Here is a 21,797-nt window from a genome sequence, read left to right as displayed (position 1 = left end):
AAACTCTCAAATAATAAATTAAAATTTTCTAAAACCTTTCTATTACCTGTTATGGAGTATTATTTTAACTAGGCAAAGACGTGTTACATTTGTTCATGCTGCAGAGTATTACTTTAACTGTGTAAAGGTGTGTTGTATTTGTTTGCACTGCATTTGTTTAATTATGTAAGGATGTGCTGCATTTGTTTCACCTTGCCTGCCTAAGGCACCTGATTGGCCTAGTAAAGAGCTGAATGCCCAATAGCTAGGAAGAGAAAGGATAGGCGGGGCTGGTGGGCAGAGGGAATAAGTAGGAGGAGCATTCTAGACTCAGGAAGAGGAGAAGAGAGGATCAGTGTTCGTTTATAGACATCACCCTAATCACATGAACGATGTACTGCACTGTGATGTCACAGCTATACATCACCAGGGAGCTGTACCAGGCTTTTTCTTTTGGGCCACCAACCAACTCCCAAATCATGACATGAGACTTCTTATTAGTTATAAATGCTTGACCTGGCTTAGGCTCATTTCTGGCTAGCTCTTTTAACTTAAATTAACCTGTTTCTCTTTACCTACCTTTTTTTCCTTGGGGTTTTTTTTTTTTTTTACCGTTTTTTAAATTTCTTTCTGTATATTTTACTTTTACTGCTTCTTGTGTCTGCAGACCAAAAGTTCTAATAAAACATTATCACAATATGGATTTTGTTTACCCATAGGTCATATGTTGAGTTCTGACATTGAGCATACAAAATCAGCTACTGTGTAACTTTCTTTGGAGGAATGATTATATCTTTGTCCATTTTTTTCTCTTACTGACTTTTAAGAGTTATTTTTGTAACACAGACACAAATGTCTCATCAGATATAATTATTTTCAGTATTTTCTCCTATGTTGTGGGTTGTCTCTTGATGTCATTTGAGCCACTGGAATTTTTAATTTTCATGAACTTTTACTTACTTTCATTTTGTTCCTTGTGTATCTGGAGTCATAGTTACAAATCCATTTCAAAAATTCTACCTGCAATTTCTTTTTATATTTTTTATTTTTACTTCTCATACTCAAGACTTTTGCCCATTTTTAAGTACAATTCTAAAATGTGAAACTTCAATTTTATTGCTTGCACATAGATATATATGTGTTTCGATGCAATTTTTAAAATAGTAAGTCCCTGTTGAATTGTCCTGGCACTCTTGCCAAATATCAGTAAACCACAGATGTTTGAGTTTAATTCAGTATTCTATAATTAGATGTCTTTATGTCTAGCATACATGTTATCACATTATCTTGAGTATGGCTGCTTTGTATTAAGCTTTAAATCAAGACATGGGAGTCTTCTAATTTTTCTTTTTCTATTTACTTTAGTTATTCTTTGTCACTTCTAATTTCATATGAAGTTTAGCATTACCTCATACATTTTTATGAGTCAGGTAGCATTTTGGTAGGTATCATCCTAAACCTGTAGAAGAATTTTGGGAATGCTTCCACTTTAATAATGCAATTATTTTTACATTGATGTGTATAGTTGGCCACTTATTTAGATATTAATGTCTTTCAAAAGTGTTTCGAGGTCCCAGAAATAGTTTGGTATTTCTTTCATTGATTTACTATTAAGGGTTGCTTGTTTTTGATTCTTGTTTTACGACATGTAATCCACATGGCCTGGAACATGCTATGCTGAGATTATGGCCTTTAAATCCTCATCCATCGTTCCACTTTTACTAGCAGAGTGCTAGGATTAGAAGCATGGGTCACCTAACCCAGTTATGAGCAGCTAGACAAACACTCTATCAATTGACCTACATTCTAAGCCCTATTTTGTTGTTTTTAATGGAACTATAAATAAGATTGCTTTAATATCTTTTTTGATATTCAGTGTAAGTGCAGACAAATATAATCGATTTTTATATTGATCCTAACTCTCCAGCCCTGCTGAACTTGTTACTTTTAGTAGTTTTTAGTGGGTTTCTTGGGACTTTTTTTTATAGATCATGTCACCTGACAGAGGCAGTCGTGCTTTCTTGTTTTTGTTTTGTTTGTCTGTTTCAACTCTTATAATTTGTTACAGAAAGCTGTACAATTTAGATAGGGATGCTTCATATTCTCCATCCGGAACATATTATAAATGACATACCTAGTAACCGAAAAGCTCATTTTATTTAAGTTATTCATTTGTTGTTCCAGAGTGGGGTGCATCGAATACTGTCTGGGTAGACAGAGAATCTCCCAGGAATGGCAGAGGTTCGGATCTTTTCATTTCCCTCAGGATTTCACCAGCTGTTTAATTCCATTAACAGTGGCTGATTGTCTCCTGTTTTCAAGAATGCCTTGGGCATAGCACAAACTACTTACAGTTTAATCTATTCTAATTTGGGCTTCTTTCTTGAGATCATTTCCCACTTAAGCATCTGATGTATTTTGATTCTGTGAGGGCTCCTCCCAGCTGTCCTATTCTTTCGTTTCTCTCCAGCAGACCAGCTGACCTACAGTTCACTTCATGTCCCTGATGGATCTATCCATTAACCCTACATGGCCTCTTATTGCAACTTCCACTTTCTAAAATGGGTCCTTAGGCTCGAACTTCTTCATCAGCTGTTGCTGCCATCTACTTGCAGGAAGGATTTGCAACTTGCCACTCCAAGGGCAGCATTTTTCCCTCAGACAGAACCACTTTGCCATGGCTTGGTGCCAAGCCAAGGGACAATGCAAATGATCTTGGTAGACATGCCTCCTTCTCAAGTGCTGAGCTCTGGGTGGATATGGAGACGGCAGTATCTGCTCTCTCAGCCTTACCTCTTTCTCTTGGGTTCCCTTATGATCCAGGTCAGTGAATGACAACAGTTTGGACTCTCTAACTCTTTCTTGCCTGTAACTTGATTTCTTGCTCTCTTGACTGCCCGTGAGCTATTATACTTCCTTATAATCACCACAGATACCAGGAATAATAGGTTTGATACACAAAAATCTTGTAACGAGGGTCTGAAACTAACTGGAGCAGCTTTCTTACCTCCAGGAATTCCAGCCTGATGATTCTGTATGTTCAACCAGATCATAGCTTAGCCAAAATCTGTTCTGCTCGATATGCAACCCCCTGTACTATTTAGTCTTTATTTTCAACTTATTGGACTGAGAAGTCACTATAAGATCCGTAAAACACATATTTGCATGTGTCTGTGAGAATGCTTCCAGAGATAACTCAATCACGAGAGCTAGTGAATAGTGAATAGTTCAACCCAGTGATGGACAGAGAATAAGAATAAGCTTTCAGAAGGTGAAGGAGCTGCAAAAGACGGGGTCTTGCTGAAGGAAGTGAATCTCTGGGGCCATATACTTGGGAGAATCTACCTTTACCCAGCAGCTTCCCATTATTGCTATGCTTGGTTAGATGAAATAAAACCTATGGAACCATGAGATATAATACATGTATCAGTAAATACAACTAAGTCCTTGAAGCTGATTTTACTGGTAAAAGACGTAAGACATTTACTTAGAATTTAAATTTTAGTTTACTATATGACTGAGTTGTTACGGTTCTTTTTTTTTTTTTTTTTTTTTTACTCTAAAATATGAGGAAAATATTTTCTTTTTTTTTTCCTCATGGTTTATTTTTTTTATATTTAAAAATTTCCATCTCCTTCCCTCCTCCTCCCCCCTCCCTTCCCTCCTCCTCCCCCTTCCCTCCCCTCCTTCTCCCCCTTCCCTCCCCTCCCCTCCACCCATACCTCCCCTCCCTCCCTCTCAAGGCCAAGGAGCCATCAGGGTTCCCCACTCTATGCTAAGACCAAGGTCCTCCCAACTCCCCCCAGGTCCAGGAAGGTGATCGACCAAGCTGAGAAGCCTCCCACAGAGCCCGTCCATGAAGAACAATCAGAGCCCAGAGCCATTGTCCTTTGCTTCTCAGTCAGCCCCCGCTGTTGGCCACATTCAGAGAGACGGGTTTGTTACGGTTCTTATGCTAGCTGCTCAGAGCTCTAAGGACACTGTACTGAGCTTGATCTTTAACTAAAGTTGCTGACTTGTGGAATATTCCTTTATACCATGTGAACATATGTCACTGTGACTGGTTTAATAAAGAAGCTGATTGGCCAATAGCTGAACAGGGTAAGATTAGGTGGGAGAGTCAAATTGAGAATTATGGGATGAAGAAGGGTAGAGTCGGGAGTTGCTAGCAGACACAGAGAGGAGCAGGATGGTCATGCTATGCTGAGAAAATGTACCAAGCCATGTAGCAAAGAATAGCTAAGAAATATGTGTTAATTTAAAAATATAAGAGTAAACTAGTAACAAGCCTAAGCTACTGGAGGAGCATTTATAATTAATATAAATGTCTGTTTGATTACTTGGGAGCAGCTTGCAGAACAGAAACTTCTACCTACACTGGCTTGACTGAAGTATTGGCTCCAAGTTCAGAGAAAACTTTAAAGATGTCATCATTTAAACTACTGTATTATTCAGGTTTCTCTAAGGTAACAGAACTGATGAATTGGACATACATTCAAGGGCAGTTTAGATTGGCTCATACAATGTTTTCTGGGTAGTTCAAAAATAGCTATATTTAAGCCGGGCGGTGGTGGTGCACACCTTTAATCCCAGCACTCGGGAGGCAGAGGCAGGCGGATCTCTGAGTTCGAGGCCAGCCTGGTCTACAAGAGCTAGTTCCAGGACAGGCTCTAGAAACTACAGGGAAACCCTGTCTCAAAAAAATAAAAAAAAGCTATATTTAAACACAAAGAACACGTGAACTTAGTAACTGTTCATTATATTAGGCTTGCTTTCTTAGAAATCTGCATCTTTCAATGAAGGCTTGGATGGTTCCTGGAGAACCGGAGATCTGCAGTCCAGACAAATGAAGCCTGCTTCTGATAGTAGGGAGGGAAGGAAGCTGTATCATGGTAGATGATCTTGCCGGTGAGAGTGAAGGCAAACAGGGAAAAAGCAAAACTTCCTTCTTTCGTTTCCTAAGTGTCTAGGTTGCCACTGCCACCTTTAGAGTAGGTGTTCAAATTTAAAATATCGTAAAATCTCTTGCAGTATTTCCCAGTAGCTTGTCTTTTAGTTGAATCCATGATACAGTCTATTTGAGAATCAAGAGTCACCATCTCAAAGCCCTAGAAGAGGACTATCTTATGACCCCAAAGAAGAAATCCCTGTTGAATCAGCTTGTGACTATGGATTTTTTTCTACCAATACAAAACCAAGCATGTTCCAGGTTGATTGTGGAAATTGTTTGCACACTATGTCAGTCCTCAAAATCTTTGGAGAAGTTAAACAAATATGGTAATTTCTTTCTGTTTCACATTCATTTCTCAAGTGCTAGCATTACAGGTCTGTACTACCACACCTAATGTGTATTTTGTTGTTGTTGTTTTGTTTTTTGAGGCAGGGTTTCTCTGTAGCTTTGGAGCCTGTCCTGGAACTAGCTCTTGTAGACCAGGCTGGCCTCGAACTCACAGAGATCCCGCCTGCCTCTTCCTCCCCAATGCTGGGATTAAAGGCGTGTGCCATCACCACCCGGCTCCTAATGTGTATCTTACATAAATGTTTTGGAAGTTTACTTGGTTGTTTTTTAAAGGGAAAATAGAATTCACCCAACGAAAACAACTAAGAAGCTGCCAAGCAACATATTCTTTGGAAACTGAATGGACTTATACCCTCCTCTCTACATGCGCCAGTTCTAACACCTTTCAGGCAGGTCATTTTTACTGTAACCATGGCTTCAAGAGCAATACCTCACATCATTCTGGTTCATCAAATGATGGATGAGAGAACCACTCCTAGTCCATTTAGTTTATTGTTTAACTTGTGGTTACTTATATTTTTACAGCAATGTCTTTCATACCTTATACTTTCCACAACAGAGAAAGTATCCTGCAGATTCAAACTATTACAACAGTTGGCTGAGTCATGGTTGAGTGACGTCCCGAATGACAATAATGCACCCATCTGCACTTTGATCAAGCTGCTTTAGCCCCCTGCTGTTAATGTCTCACCAGGCTGATTTCTCCTGTAGTCACTGAACTCACCTCTAAGAAAATAACATGGAGATAGGAAAGTCACAGACAACTCTAGCGTTCCTGAACAGACACCTCACAGGGAGGATATGACTAATGGACACCTTCAGGTGGGAAAAATAAATCCTTAGGCAACTGCAGAAGAATCCAGTCATTAGCAGTGATGGCTGAAGTGTGGGCTTTGAAGTGAAACAGTTTGGGTGTGGAGGCCAGGGCTGAGGGATATTCCATATTGCTCACTCTGTCCTCACTTGTAAAAGTACAAAAAGCGTAGCAGAAAATAAGCAGTGCCCCTTCTTTGAGTAAATATTCCTAAACTATTCGCAACATTGTCTGGAATCAATGCCTCGACATCATACGCTATCATTAGCATCTTTAATATATCTGTTACCATTTCTTAGCTTCAGGTGTCACACTTTCTTGTCAGCCATCCACATTCCTCATCAGTTGTACACGGGTGACTCCTAGGGTTCCCTAGAGTAACTAAAGCACTCAAGTGCTCAATGAAGTATTTAGCAGGCAAGTCTAACAAAATAATAAAAGAAGAAAGTTGTATGTCACATCCAAGAATGAATTATTCTAATCATATAAAGACATCAAAATACTCAAAATTTAATCACATTAATATAAAAATAAAAGTGTAACTATAGAAATAGAAAAAGATGTATTTTGAAAAACTCAAGAGCCACATGTTAGAAAAAACACTTGCAAAAGTAGAAACAGAGACCCAATCTCAGTCTTAGAAAGAAAATGGTACTGTCAGCTGAACATACACTTGCATGAAGATGAAATTTAAAATTCTGCATGTCCCCAAATGAATTCATCTTTATTTCTCTATTTTGACAAGTCCTGTCTCCATCCCTATTTTAATGGGTATTTCAGAGCCATGAAAATGGCTGCACTGTGTGCAACCAAATATCTTCACTTTTCCTTCTTTTTTTATTTTTTTATTTTTTTTTTGTTTTTTCGAGACAGGGTTTCTCTGCAGCTTTTTTAGAGCCTGTCCTGGAACTAGCTCTTGTAGACCAGGCTGGCCTCGAACTCACAGAGATCTGCCTGCCTCTGCCTCCCGAGTGCTGGGATTAAAGGCGTGCGCCACCACCGCCCGGCTCACTTTTCCTTCTGAAGATAAATGATAACCAAAACTTTTCCACCCTAACATTTAATTAGATCTGTCCATTTGCTTTTCTGTATTAATTGCCTCTTCTGTAATTTAAAATACAACCTTCTAAATTGAAGATTAAATTTAATAGACTTTAGTTTAGTCTAAACCTTTTACGCACTGCAGCTTCAGTAGTTTTTAAGGTAATTATTCCCCATATAATTCTTAAATTGAGTTCACAATACTCTCTAGAAAAGCTTCTTCCCCAGTACGATACAGGAAACCCCTGTGACCTAGCCTTCCTACGTCTTCGGGTTGTTTACTGACACACTAGTTGTACGTATGTGACCGTGCCACTTAAAATCTTCTGTAGAATCTCTGCTTCCTCAAGCATTCTCTCTCATGCTCTGGGTTTCATGTAATATCTTATTTGCATATTCTTTCTGCTTTGAGCAGTGACTCAAACATAGCCAAGTTGTTTCCTTTCCCAGCATTCTTTTCCCGTGATGTTTGCAAATCATCATGATATGGAAAGTTTCCTTTAACCATATGCTTGAAAATAAAATGTAAGTAACGTGATATCACCGACACCATAGAGTTCAAGGCCAAATATTCTTTCTTTAAGCCATAGCATAAATACATTAAACAGTTGTTCACAATAAAGGAAGGCAGGGCGAGGAAGGAAAGTACAGGGCCGGTGGATAGCTCAAAAATTGATCCACATCTCAAAGCTATTTAAATACCCATAGCAATTTGTGAATTAATTTTAGAACTATGGAGTTATTTTGAGTTTTCAACAACTCTTTTCCTTTTCAATCTATGTAATTATTCTTCAAGTTGCAAGAGTGCTACACTATTTTATTTCACTGAATATAGAATGGCATATTTTGCATCCCCCAGAGAAAATGAAATGCCAAAACATAGCATTTTTTTCCTTTTTTGGTTTTTTGAGACATGGTTTCTCTGTGTAGCTTTGGAGCCTGTCCTAGAACTCACTCCATTCCCAGGCTGGCCTCGAACTCAAAGAGATCCGCCTGCTTCTGCCTCCTGAGTGCTAAGATTAAAGACGTGCGCCACCACCATGCAGTTTAGCAATATTATAATATATGCATTTTAGAAATATTTAAATAAAAAAGAATTCACTGTAGAATTTATGAGATATAGGTGGCTGTCTCAGCTAGGGATCCTATCTCTGTAATAAAGCACCATGACCATCAACATCTTGGGAAGAAAGGGTTCATTTCAGTTTACATGTTCACATCACAATCTATTATTAAAGGAAGCCAGAACAGGAACTCAAACAGGGCAGAATCATGGAGACAGGAGCTGATAAAGAGTCTATGGAAGAGAGATGCTTACTGGACCACCAGGTCAGGAGTAGCGCCACCCACAATGAGCCCATCCCTCCTACATCATGAATGAAAATACATCAGAGGCTTGCCTACAAACCAGTCTTACGGGGCATTTTCTCAACTGACTAGACATAAAACTAGTTGGCACAATGGGTATAACACCAAGTTATTCCTTATTACTCACAAAGCATAGGAAAGCCGCTCTCTGTGACTATAGGCACAGGGATATTAGTGGATGTCAGGTGAGGACAATGGAGTGGTTTTAATGGAGAGATTTCAACTACTATGACTTTGGTTCTATGATTTTTAGTATGAGATTTTATAAGATTCAAAGGATCTATAAAAATGTTGTAAGCAACTACAAAACAATTCGGTCTAGTGTCAAAGATAAGAGCATAATGTTTCCCATAAGTAATAATTAATCATTTGAAGTTCTGTAATACAAAATGCAAGACTAGCAAATCAAATCTGAGAACTGCTCTCGCATTATGCACAGAAGCAGTGCCCTTAATGTGGGACTTGTTCATATCTGAGAGTTGCTCATACAATGCACATAAACAAGGCCTTGATGTGGGAATGCTCAGTGATTTTCATTGTCGCTAGACTTGATTCAAATCGTCCAGTGGACATGCTTCTGGGTGTGTCTGTGTGGGAGTTTTCAGTCTTCCCACTGGGTGGGCAAACCCATGCTGAATGTAGGAACAACCACGCTATGGTCTGAGGGTGTCAGTGGGAATATAGAGGGAAGAGGATGAAGCTAGTGCACCACAGCCTAAATCTCTCTCTGATCCATACCTGTAGACAGGGTATGATTAGTTTTATCAGGCTTCTGCTACTATACCTTCCTCGGGATGACTGACTATCCTCAAACTATGAACTGAAATAAGGCCTTCTCTTCTTTTAAATTAATTTGTCAGGTATTTTTCACTACAATGAAAGAAAAATTGACTAATATATAATACATCTTAATAATGAAAATCAATCAAGATCTTAGAAAATAATGTTTTTCTTTTTAAGAATGTCAGATATATTTGTTTTTTATGGTAATTTTTCTGATGTTAGAGTATAGTTTCAATATCCATTTAGATAATAAATTAGAAGAAAAGAGGGAAGCCAGATTTTAAACTGCTAAACACTTAAACATAATAAAATTATGGCTGGCAAGATGGTTCAGCAAATAAAGCTGATGACTTGTGTTAGAGCTTGGGGACCCACATCGTAGAAGAAGAGAACTGAGTGCCTCAAGCTGTCCTCTGATCCTTCACACATGACAGCAAACCCCAACACACACAAATAAATTATGATATAAAAATATCAAAGAAATATAAAGTTTTGCTCTAAAGTTGGACTTTAGGAATCAGTCCAAGAGATGAGCCAGATGCACAGGACTCAAGCTGCTGAACAAAATTCTCCCTAATGGCCTGGCTGGGACAACAAGATTTAAGTTTCCATAAGCCCTCATTAGCATAAAACCGAAGGCCAATTGGTTCAAAAATGAGTACAATCTTAATACAAATATTTGGCAAGGCAAGTGCACATTGAGGTAGAAGTATTATCAATGACAAGCAACATCAAGATAGGTCATTTAATTATGTTCAATCAGTTAAGCAACTTCACTGGTAAATATATTCTCAAGTGCAATTTAGACACCATGATAAAATAACTATTAACTAGCAAATTAAAAATCTTAGTTGTTTTTCCATTCCTAAGTCTTAGAAGTTGATTGTCTTGCATGTAGGTTTGCCTGCATTATGTCATCACCACAGAATGGAGCACGGATTTGCCAATGAGAAGAATGACTTTTTAAAACACTCTTTTCCCTAATGTTGTGAGCAATCCCAAAAATAAACTCACACCCTAGAGGGCTGCACTCACTGAAGAATAAATGGGACATCTTCCTTCCCACTGGCACTGAGGGTGTGGGCAAGAAAGGATGGGAGATGATATTTAGAATGAGATTCCTAATGACCTGTGACATGCTGTCAAAATTGCTATCAATTTTATTTGAAGAGGGTTACCACGGGCTTTTTAAGAAGCAGAATTTTTTAAAAAAGTGATGACCTTTCATTATATTTAGAACTAAGAGACTGAACAATATATTCTGGCTTCAAGACACCAGTAATGCTATTCCACAGACTGAGCTCTCAATCCTACTTCCCATTGTGTGTTTTGGTGACATTCTATGATTCTCCTACATAGCACTTATTTAGATCAGGTTTTGAATGTGCATTTCCAAAGCCCAAAATTCTAATTATTAACCAAGGATAAAGGGTCAGATAAACAGTCAGTGGGTCTTCACAACAGCAAATGTGAATTTCTAATAAACAAGAAAACTAATTGTGGACATTTTGGAGAAACCTCTGGAGGATCAGTACTACTTTATTCCTATTTTGATTTTCTACAATAAAGAAATATGTTAGGTACAAACAGGAATATAGTAAAAGAAACTGGTTTCTACAAATTAAAATTCAGGCCAGATACGTAGATTCTTCTACACGTTAGCAATCTAGGGACAAAAGTAACTCAGGTCTTAGGTGAGAAGACACCTAGCTCTTGAAGTGCAGGGAAGTCTATATTGTATAAATAGATACAGTCCAACAAAGTAGTTCATATGTAAGGAATTAAAAAACAGGGTTTGTCTAATTTTTATAATTCTAATTATTTTCTTTTCCAAAGTTTTGGAACTCTTAAATCAGACTCATTAACTTATCAATTAAAAATATAGGGTTGGGAGCCTATAACTCAGACTGAATCTCAGAATGGCCTCGGAACAATAGTAAGTGTTGTTTGAAATCATGTTGTTCTAGACAGACACCTTGCTCTTGTGTTTCATTTTCTGAAAGTTAACTTCAAAGGAAACAGCATCTTATGCCAATTTTCTGCTATTAAAACGGAAAGTAAAGCATACTTTGAACCATTATAATAGTACAGAGAGACACAATTTCTCAAAAAGTATTAAACTCCTTGAAGATAAAATCTGTAAACAAATCTAGCATACTTCTCTAACATGTACCAGACAACAGTATAGCACTGATCTATGGGCCAAATAAGAACTCTGTTAACTTACTGTACAATTTCAATGCCATATACTAATAGTGATCAACTTAACATGAATAGAAGCATCAATATAAATGCTAATGTTACCAAATATTTAATAGGTCACATTTTGTACCAATAATATTACATGGATCAATTCATTTATTCCTCAACACAACTACCCATGTCATATGAACTAAGAAATGGGTGGGAGGAGTTTTACAGTATACCCAAATTCACACCATCAGTAAGCGATGCTACCAATTGAACCTGCTCATTCTGAACCACAGCTCACCATCTTAACAACCACACATTATTTTATTCACAGAGGCATGCAGGGACCCATTTGCTCATTGCACAATGAGAATAATGACGTCAGCAATATAAAAGAAGCCTTACCAAATAAGAACAACCCCAGCACTCATTTGAGTAAAATTACTATTTTCTCCTAAAGAAACAACAGCTTCCCTTCCTGCTAAACTTAATAGGAATAGAAAGCAACCATGGATTAAAGCAAGTAAAAGTACATTTATTCTTGCTTAAAGGGCAATTTGAGTTTTATAAGTCACAGTATGAATGAGAAAATGTCTCTTAATACCATATGCTACACTGATTGATATAGAGCACGTGTGTATATATAGATATTACATATCTACACAGTTTGAAGATAAATTTCAATGGAAATGATATAGAAGGCTTGAGTTTGGTCAGTCCAGTGCCTGTAACCCAAACACCTGTGCTTGGATCCTCAGTACCCACTGGAAAGTAAGGCAAACACCTGCAGCCCCAACACTGTAAGTAGAGACAAACAGCACTCCAAAGCTCCTTGACCAGCCAGGAGAGCTAATAAATGAGCTCTGACTTTAGTGAAGAGTCATGTCTAAATAAATAAAGCGGAGAGCAATAGACACACCAATGTCTACCTCCAAGGGCACACATACATATATGCATACACACTCAAATACATACATACACAATAAACATACACAAATAAGAAAGAAAGAAAGGAAGACACAAAAGAATGAACAAAGGAAGAGCACGACCAATAATGGAAAAGTTGATTAATGTGTATGTATCACTGTAAAACTCTAAGCTTTAAAATATTAACCTATAAGAATCATAAGAATTATTAAGAGACTTGACTCTAGAGGGGTTCCCAGGTATCCAGGGAGATGCCCCAGCTAGTTCCGTGGGCAGCTGAGGAGAGGGAGCCGGAAAAGGCCAGATCCTATAGCCATACTGATGAATATCTTGCATATCACCATAGAACCTTCACCTGGTGATTTATGGAGATAGAGACAGAACCCCACATTGGTGCACCGGACTGAGCTCCCAAGGTCCTGACGAGGAGCAGAAGGAGGGAGAACATGAGAAAGAAAGTCAGGACCGTGAGGGAACCTTCACCTGGTGATGGATGGAGATAGAGACAGAGCCACACATTGGTGTACCGCACTGAGCTCTCAAGGTCCAAATGAGGAGCAGAAGGAGGGAAAACATGAGCAAGGAAGTCTGGACTGCGAGGGGTCCCCCCATTCACTGAGATGGTGGGGCTGATCTATTCGGAGCTTAACAAGCCCAGCTGGACTGGGACTGAAAAAGCATGGGATAAAGCCGGACTCCCTGAACATGGTGGACAATGAGGGTTGCTGAGAAGCCAAGGACAATGACACTGGATTTGGATCCTACTACGCATACTGGCTTTGGGGGGGGGCCTGGCCTGTTTGGATGCTCACCTTCCTGGACCTGGATGGAGGGGGGAGGAACTTGGACTTCCCATAGGGCAGGGAACCCTTACTGCTCTCTGGATAGGAGAGGGAGGGAGAGTGGAGTGGGGAGGAGGGTAAGTGGGAGGCGGGAAGGAGGTGGAAATTTTTAATAAAAAATAAAAAAGAATCTTAAGAATAGAAATCATGAGGAAATCTCATTTTTATACTGATAAGTGTCCATCGGTTCATTATTTTTAAGTGAAATGAAAGAAGGGGAGGCGTAAAGGACAGTAATGTTGGGAACGTATCTAGTCTTACTTATATCCACTACAGACAGAATCTAGAATGACGGATCTGGGGTAAATGGAAAATCAACTTCGTGGTCAGGAAGGGAATATCAAGTCGCCCAAGAGCAGTGTAATGATGGAAGTCAAAAAGAGAGGTCAGGAGGAAGACAAAGAAGGTGTGTGTGTGTGGGGGGGGTCACAATTTAGGTTTCCCAATTAAATGGGAAACAGAAAAGGCAGAGCAATGAGATCATAGAATAATATGATATGGATAAAGGAACTCTGAAGTCTTTCCAGTTGTATGCCATGTCCAGGGCTGGATGTGATGAAGGTATAAAAGATGAGGGGGTTTGGGCATTCCAGAAAGTAAAAGTCGTCTTATATTTACCAAAGCTTCTAGAGAGGGACACTATTCATTTTCTGTGCCCTAAATCATATTCGTGAGGAAAATCCTTCAGCAACACACCTCCTTTATAAAGTTTTTGAAGTATCAGACATATTGGCAAGGACAGCAGAAAACAAATAACATCTGAAAACCCCAAGACCAATCTTGATTGTCTAAGAGCCTTCATTAATACAAGGAGGCAGATAGGAGTCCACTGGAAGGTCTACTCCCGAGACACTATCCTCATGAATCTCTCCTGAGTTTCCCACATGCTTCCGTGGTGAAGTGGAAACGCTGCTCCTGTTTGGCCCTGGCGTGATGCTGAGGCTGCTGTTTTGAGACTGCCATTAAGCTCCATATAATCACCACTTGCTCTGCCAGCAATGCCGCCCAATCCTGATGCTCAGGCCTGATTGTTCTCTGCTGCAGCTTCCAGATACGAGCTTGAAAGCTGCTCCAGATTGCTGCCCCTCTGCGTCCAGATCAGGGATTCTTTCAGTTCAATGTCATCGTTATTCTCTGCCACAGTGTTCTCCCTGTTCTCATGTCATCCATCCAGCCACTAAGTTGTGGGGGTACAACTTTGAGATGAGAAATGACCAAAGGATCAAATCTTTTGATAATACTCAAGCAATTAATTGTTCCTAAGTGTGTGGCGATGAGGGGACTCCAGGGAGTGAGCTCAGGCATGGCCGGCTATGGACAGGCCTAACCCAGTCCTCTACTCTCGTAACTCCTTTGGTCAGCGTGGCTATGTTCAGCCCCATGTGAAATATCATTTTAAAATTAATCCTATATAGTTTTTTAATGAGCAATGCTGTACACTGAGGAATGTTTTGATTTTCACGACTGCTCTTAAACAGAAATTGCTAATGTAGTACATTTGGCACACATACCAGTGTGTCTAAACTTCAACTTTCCAAAGATGTATTTTCACAAACCATTTCCTATTCCCAAAGAAATTATTCAGTACACAAATATAGAAGAATTGATAGCATATTTGTATCTATTATCATATGCAAAACCCCTACCAAACATTAATATTCTAAAGTAACAAAAAAATCTTTACATTAGACTTTGTGGAAATCAGATGCCCAGCAACCACACCACTGAGTTCTTTGCATAAAGTTTTAGAAGCTTGGCATCCATGTGTTGGCTGAGCTGCATTGTCCCTTATAATTCAAGCTTTTCCACATTAAGGATGTTGATTAACTAACTCCTCAAGTTAACCAGACAAGGAATATTCAGCACTCATTCTTGACTGGTTACATTTATTTTCTTGCTGAAAAAAATTGTCTTTTGTGGTTAATTTTTGGACTGTATTATTTCAGATGAATCCTCAAATAGACACCCATATGCCATAGGACTTAAAGCTAAGTAATTTTGCTCAGAATTCCAGTGTAACCATATGGGTGATTTCTTGTACTTACGATTCATTTTGAATGTGTAAGAAATGATTTATCCCAATCCTATTTTCGAGGACACATGGTATCTTGAATCTAAGACCATGTATTTTAAACACCTTGGGTACATAAGATTTGACATTGAAGATAATATAAAAGACTCTTCATTGCCTTATTTACATTATCAGAATAAAAATATCAGTTGGTGATGAAGTGCCAGGTGGCACAGATCAATAGATACCAAGAAGTGTATCTCTCAGGACATGTCAAATATGAGGTTCATATGACAACTTCGGATTACTGTCTTAACAAAACCCTCAAAAGCCACAATTATATCTATGAGCATATCCAGTATCAAAATTCTCACATAGCTAGATGCATTACATGATTCCAGAAAGTCTGTCCCTGTAAAAATCAATGCTTACATTCATTAATTCACCAAGTTATGGGTAAAACACAAATATTCTGAAATATAACAGTCAATGTCTCTCTAGAAAAAAAAAGATAACTGGTACCCAAATCGATAGTAAAATTTCAAGGGAGGTGCTGTGGGAACTCCTTCAGCTGATAGCCTTTAAGATACCAGCCCACATGGGCGTAGTCTCTTATACTATAAATGCAGCTGTAAAGCATGAGCTGGCTGTCTCCTCTCTATTCTGGCTCTCGCTTCCCATTAGGTCACAGATACCCCGTAGCTGCAGTAGAAGGCTGTCAGGCTCAGGGGCAGCTTTTCCCATGGGTGGTGGGCGGGGTAGCACGCAGGTCACTGGCATAAGGCTATGGCTTCTAGGTTCAGGAAACTAACTTGCATCTTGATCTCAAAGATGGCTGGCCCTCCTCCAGCTGCTTGTCTGAAGCCCTGGCCTCCTCCTTCAAGGTGGGTGTGCGAAGGAATTGGCAACGGAGCGCACCCACGCATGCTCCACCTGCAGATTCGTGGACAGCAGGTCCTCCCCACCCTACCATACTCTTGCAACACGATGAGCCTTCGCAGTCCTTGTCCTACAGTTGGAAAAGGAAGCACATCTTCTCTCAGCAGTACAACTCTGCCTCCTCCTTGTTGAAGTGGGAGCACAGTAGCTTGAAGTAGGGGATGATGGTCATGAAGTCCTTGAAGCTAATCTCCTCTGCCAAGTCGCTGGTCCTCTTGCCCAAATTCCTGTCAAAGAAGGCATGGACGAACCTGGAGCGAGTTGGGTTGAAGTCCAGGTCCTGGACAATGTCTAACTTCGTTCCGAATGGTGGGCTGGTTTCCGCTCAGGAGCCATAACCTCTAGTGCAGCTGTTTGATCCGGTCCCAGTTGAAGTCACTCTGATTCTGGAACCCCCTCCTGCATAGATCACAGTCCTCTGCAGGAACGGGGAACAGTAACCAAATCTAGCAGCTGGAAGCTACAGCTGGAAACCAAACGCTGGCTTTACAGCTGCATCTTTATAGCATAAGAGACCATGCCCACATGGGCTGGTGTCTTAAAGGCTATTGGCTGAAGGAGCTTCCATAGCAAGGGAGGATCAACTATACCTTGACAAAAGTTTTGTGTTGAAGAAGATAAATATAAGGGTTTATTTACATGCCTTTCATCTCATTTCATGACAGAATCTCTAAGTTGAATTTTTATAATAGCTGAGAGTATGTATAACTATGAAATAAAAGCAAAACATCTCGGTCAGTATTAAGTATGAATCCTCTTGTCCAAGTCATTAACAACACACATGTGTTGAAATATAATTAGATATAACAGCATCCTATCTCATTAACACTTGTATTAAGTTTCTTTTCACAACTCTGAGTTTTATCCATTACTCTTGTCCAAGCTCAGATTTATATTTTATGGTAGTAAACATTACTTTTTTTCACCAAAAGGAATCTGGGGATGCTTGTGTCAGGATGCCTGCCAAACATTTCCTGTCCTGTTCCTTACCCTGGCACTGTTTTTAAAAAGCATATTTCATAACCCTTTAGGATAATGGGGGCTTTCAAACACTAAATTTTTGGCCTAAAATTATTAACAATTGAATTTCACGCATATAATTTCTGGATTGATATTTCTAAATTCCTAGTAGAAGCTAATGGTTGAATCATGGTTAGACTGACATTTACCAGATTCTGTCTTAACTGCTCTCTATGCATTTTGTAATTTGAATCTGTAACAACCTGTTTGAACTCTTGTTGTTATTATTTTTCAGAGGAAAATTAAATAAAATATGTGAGGAATTTTTCCAAAGTTACAGTCAGATATCTGACTCCAAAGCAACTTTATTATAAACAGTTGAATACTTTCCCATTCCTTTCTTTTTCCTTCCTTTCCCCTTCCCTTCCTTCCTCCCTTCCTTTCTTATTTTGAGACAGTTTCTCTCTTTGTATCCCTGGCTGTTCTGGAACTCAACCAGGAGAACAGATTGGCCTCAAACTCAGAGATAACACAAATAATACCATTAAGAGTTTTCCTTTGACATATTATGCAGTTTACAAAGAAATAAAAGGCAGGGATAAAGACAATTTGTGATAACTTAAGAAGAGTCTATCAAGTGATTTTAAAATGGGAAAGTTTTTCATTTACTCAGATCATTTTCAATGAATCAAAAGCATATTTTTCACTATAGACATTGAAACTGAGTTAAAATTGATTTTAAACAATGGACTCTAGAGATTTTCTAAAACCATATGCCTCTTCAAACCTCAGCATGCCTTTCTAACCATAGCAGTTTCTTAGCCCTTTTAGAAACATACATTATGTAAGTCTTTATACTAGTTCATACTAGAATACCTAAGTATCATTAAAATCTTGTAATTTGTTCCTCCTTTTCTACAACTGATTAGGATTTAAGGGTACATAATTAAGAGATTTACTTCTGAAAGTTTCATGGAAAAATATTTACATTTTGATCAATGTTATCCTCCTCTTGCTAAAAAAAGGAAAAAGCAAGCAAGCAATAAAAAATAACAAAAATACCTATAAACTAACAATCTTTCAAATCTTCTGTTAAGCAGATAGCTAGAAATTATCTGTGGAACATTGGCCCTTCTATGGGTAAGTAGGTAAACAGAGGTCTGTCCTCAATTCTATTTATTATACATATAGGAAACTATACATATAGAATAACAAATATTCAGTCAACGCAGTTAATTTCAAGATTTTCTATAGCTCTGTTCTATTATTAGTTACAATATCCTGATCAAAAAAATCTGAATGTATAACACCTTTAAACTCTTTTAAATGTTGATATTCAAGTATATGAAAGAATTTAAACACTTTTGATATTATTCTTCTTAGATTAAAACAGAACTGTGTTCCGCACACAGAAAACCTTACTTATGGAAGCAGATTTACGGAGTATAACAAGGAATTGACACTTGCTATCATGCTGAAGAGCCTCACTATGTTTCAGAATTATTGTCAACTCTCTGGCCTACTGCTGTTTTAATGACATCTGTTCTGTATCCCAGGCTGGGTAATTGAAACAAGTTCAGGGAAGAAGAAAGGGCTCGACAGTAACAATAAGATTCAGTTGCAAGAAGGTCACCATGATTCCAGAATTCTCTACAGATTTCCTCTCTACCATCCTTCTCATTCCATACTGGACTGCTTCTTGCTTCTGTTATTGTTGAAATTTCAAAGTAATTTTGATTTTTTTTAAAACATTAGTATTTTCAGACTATAAGAAAGAACTTATAAGAACTATAAGTTCCTGCCAGACTTATAACAAATATAAAATTGACAACAGCTGATAACATCAGCTACACATGAAGCTGTTTGAGAAATATAAATGTTCTCTTATTCATAATGCCCGTTGGACCTAGATAAAGAGCCAGCCAGATTAAAAGACCTTGAGAAACTCTTCCTGTGTTTTCTCTTATGAGCAGATTCCTGCTATCCTGCAATCTAAACACAGATTAGCACTTTCCACAAATAGATTTTTATTTTCCATAGAATGTCAAATATGGATTATTTTATAGGAAGATTTACCTGAAAGAGATGATATCAAATGACGAAATTCACCCGAGAAAAGCATATAAGTTACATAAATCTAGCAATGTCAGCAATCCCTTAAAAACAAACTTAATGGGAAAGAACACGCTCATCTCAGCAACCAACGGAGGGCAAGACAGAAAAGGCGGGCAGGGCAATGGGTCAGGCCGGACCTCAAAGCAGTCTGTGCCAAGCCCTTCCAGCAATGAGAAAACAAGAGGAAAAAGAGGCCCTGCCCTATGCAATAGCTCTTGAGGCTGCCTAATAATGGCTATGAGGAGAAATTAATCATTAATTTCCTAAATATAACCATATAAATGGAAACGGAGCCTATTATTGTCATCCTACAATCACCAAACATACATTATTAAAACATCGAAACAGTGGCTTTGAGCCGAGAGGTCCGTTGGGCACCAAAAGCACTCGCGGCTTACTTTTAAGGAGTTATCTTCAGAGAGAACTTTAGCCTGATACTATTGAGCCATCTCTTACTTATTCCCTAAATAGCCTACGTCAACCTTAGCCGCCCTGATTATTGAACAGAAAATGTGAAGACCCACTAAGAAAAACAATAATGAATGAGAAATGAGGGTGTGCTTTTTTTTTTAAAAATTATGTAACATAAATGAGGTCAAATAACTGATTGAAAATATACTTTTTGTATTGTTCTTATTAATATTAACACACCCATATTGTAGAATGTGACATTTGTAAGTTAGTAACAGAAAATAAAAGAAACAAGCCTATAAACACAACCAACTTAAAACCAGTTAAATGATTAAAATAGTATTATGTAGACGGATGATTCCTAGATAAAGCAATTTTTGTAGAACATTTTCATCAGAATTCTCTGAATTCGGGCCAAGTAGACATAGCAAAGTTTATAACGAATATATTGTGACTTACATACCAATCCAAATTAATTTTTTATTAGTATTTGACGTAATTTTAGCAAGGGAGTGCATTACCATGAGGGAGACCATGAAAATAGGATGGTACATTAAAAGATGACTTCTATTTTCCAGTTTTTAACGTCTTAAGAATACCAACAGCTGCTATAAAGTTGCAACTGCAAACCCACTGCCCATTCTAACTTAGAATGGGTATAAAAACTGCAGTGTGACGTAACAAATAAGACAAATTATTTTTATTATTTCGGAATCAGGTCACCCAAAATAAAAATAGGAGTGGTGTTGAATAGAAGCTCGTATTTTCCCTTCCTGCCATTCAGCGGGCAGAAATAGCTCCGGTAGAGCCACAGAGAAAGGCTGAGGAGACTTTTAATAAAACACTCCCTTTCAGCACTTCCTTCCAATTTCAAGTTTTCAACTTTTCTCTAAATGTGGACCCGCTTGGGTGTAAAACACCTGGCTGTTTCAGAAGGAACTGTGATTAGAATCTGACTTAAAGTCCGCGTTTATCCACATTTTCTGCTGGTGTCATGACATTCCTCAACAGGCACATATCATATGAGTGCATGTGGGTAAACAAGATGTGGCGGTAAAGATGACACTGTTCACGCTAAGGAACATAGCAGTGATTATATATCCCTAAATTACATTACTGTACAGACAGCTCAAAAGTGTCAAGCAGAAAAAAAGCTAACTTTTAAACTCACTTATTAGGTAATTTTAATGATCTCTCTGGCTTCTTACTCAATTTTTCATTCATTTTATATTTATGTCAATGAATCTGACTGTTAATAAAAATAAAATAAATACTAGCCAGATTATTTTGAATATTTTTCTGGATATGATTAGAACTATATATTAATTTAAAATATCGAATATTTTCACTATGTTGATTTTCACTCTCATTATTTAAAATAGTAATGTTACAAAAAGGATGAACACTGATAAATTTCCAATATTTTCCAATTTCTGAACGTTTTGCAATTTTTTCATTCTTGAATTAAATTAAAACTGCACACATATGTTTACACACTCAGACACACAAACACAAACAAGTGCATGCTCACACATGAATACATAACCTTGAACTACACTTTCAGGATTCATAAAAAGTCAATGTTCTCAAATTACTCTAATGGACAATATAGATTTTAAAATTAGTGGGAGAAAATTAGCATATTTGTACCTCATACAGGAAAGCAGCACTGCATTCTCCAAGAATTTAATAACTGAGTGTAGACAGTTGACCTGGTGACGACAATAGACTTTCTTCTCATTTAGCCATTATCCCTCACAATCCAAATGAAAACAGAAAATGCCCACTCCACACTCATAGATGGGAAAATATGTTTATACCTGATGCCTTTATATTCAATATTATGTAAACCACTTCTCTAAAAAAGAACTACCTACATTATGATATAATTTTAAAATATTGTCTACATTAGATTTTTGTGGTATTGTTTCTGATATAATTATTGAAAGTTTAAAACTCCAAAGAGTTGAACATATACTGATAATGTAATCAACTATAGTTTGATTAAAATATAAATGCTTTGTTTTCATTCTTAACCTATTAAGATAAAGACAAACATATTCTTTATGTTGAATAAATGCTTCTTTGAATTAGATTAAAATCAAGTTAAATTTATTT

The 21,797-nt window shown here is 37.9% G+C and overlaps 1 protein-coding gene and 1 pseudogene across 1 annotated transcript in view; both read right to left on the bottom strand.

Moving 5' to 3' along the window:
• The window catches only part of Pclo (piccolo presynaptic cytomatrix protein), a 266,676-nt gene that overhangs the window by 182,951 nt on the left and 61,928 nt on the right, over positions 1-21,797 (bottom strand).
• On the bottom strand, positions 14,102-20,903 carry LOC119804030 (annotated as a pseudogene).

Source organism: Arvicola amphibius, chromosome 18 (assembly GCF_903992535.2).
Source record: "Arvicola amphibius chromosome 18, mArvAmp1.2, whole genome shotgun sequence".
Lineage (NCBI taxonomy): Eukaryota > Metazoa > Chordata > Mammalia > Rodentia > Cricetidae > Arvicola > Arvicola amphibius.
This window is presented reverse-complemented; position numbering and strand designations above follow the sequence as displayed.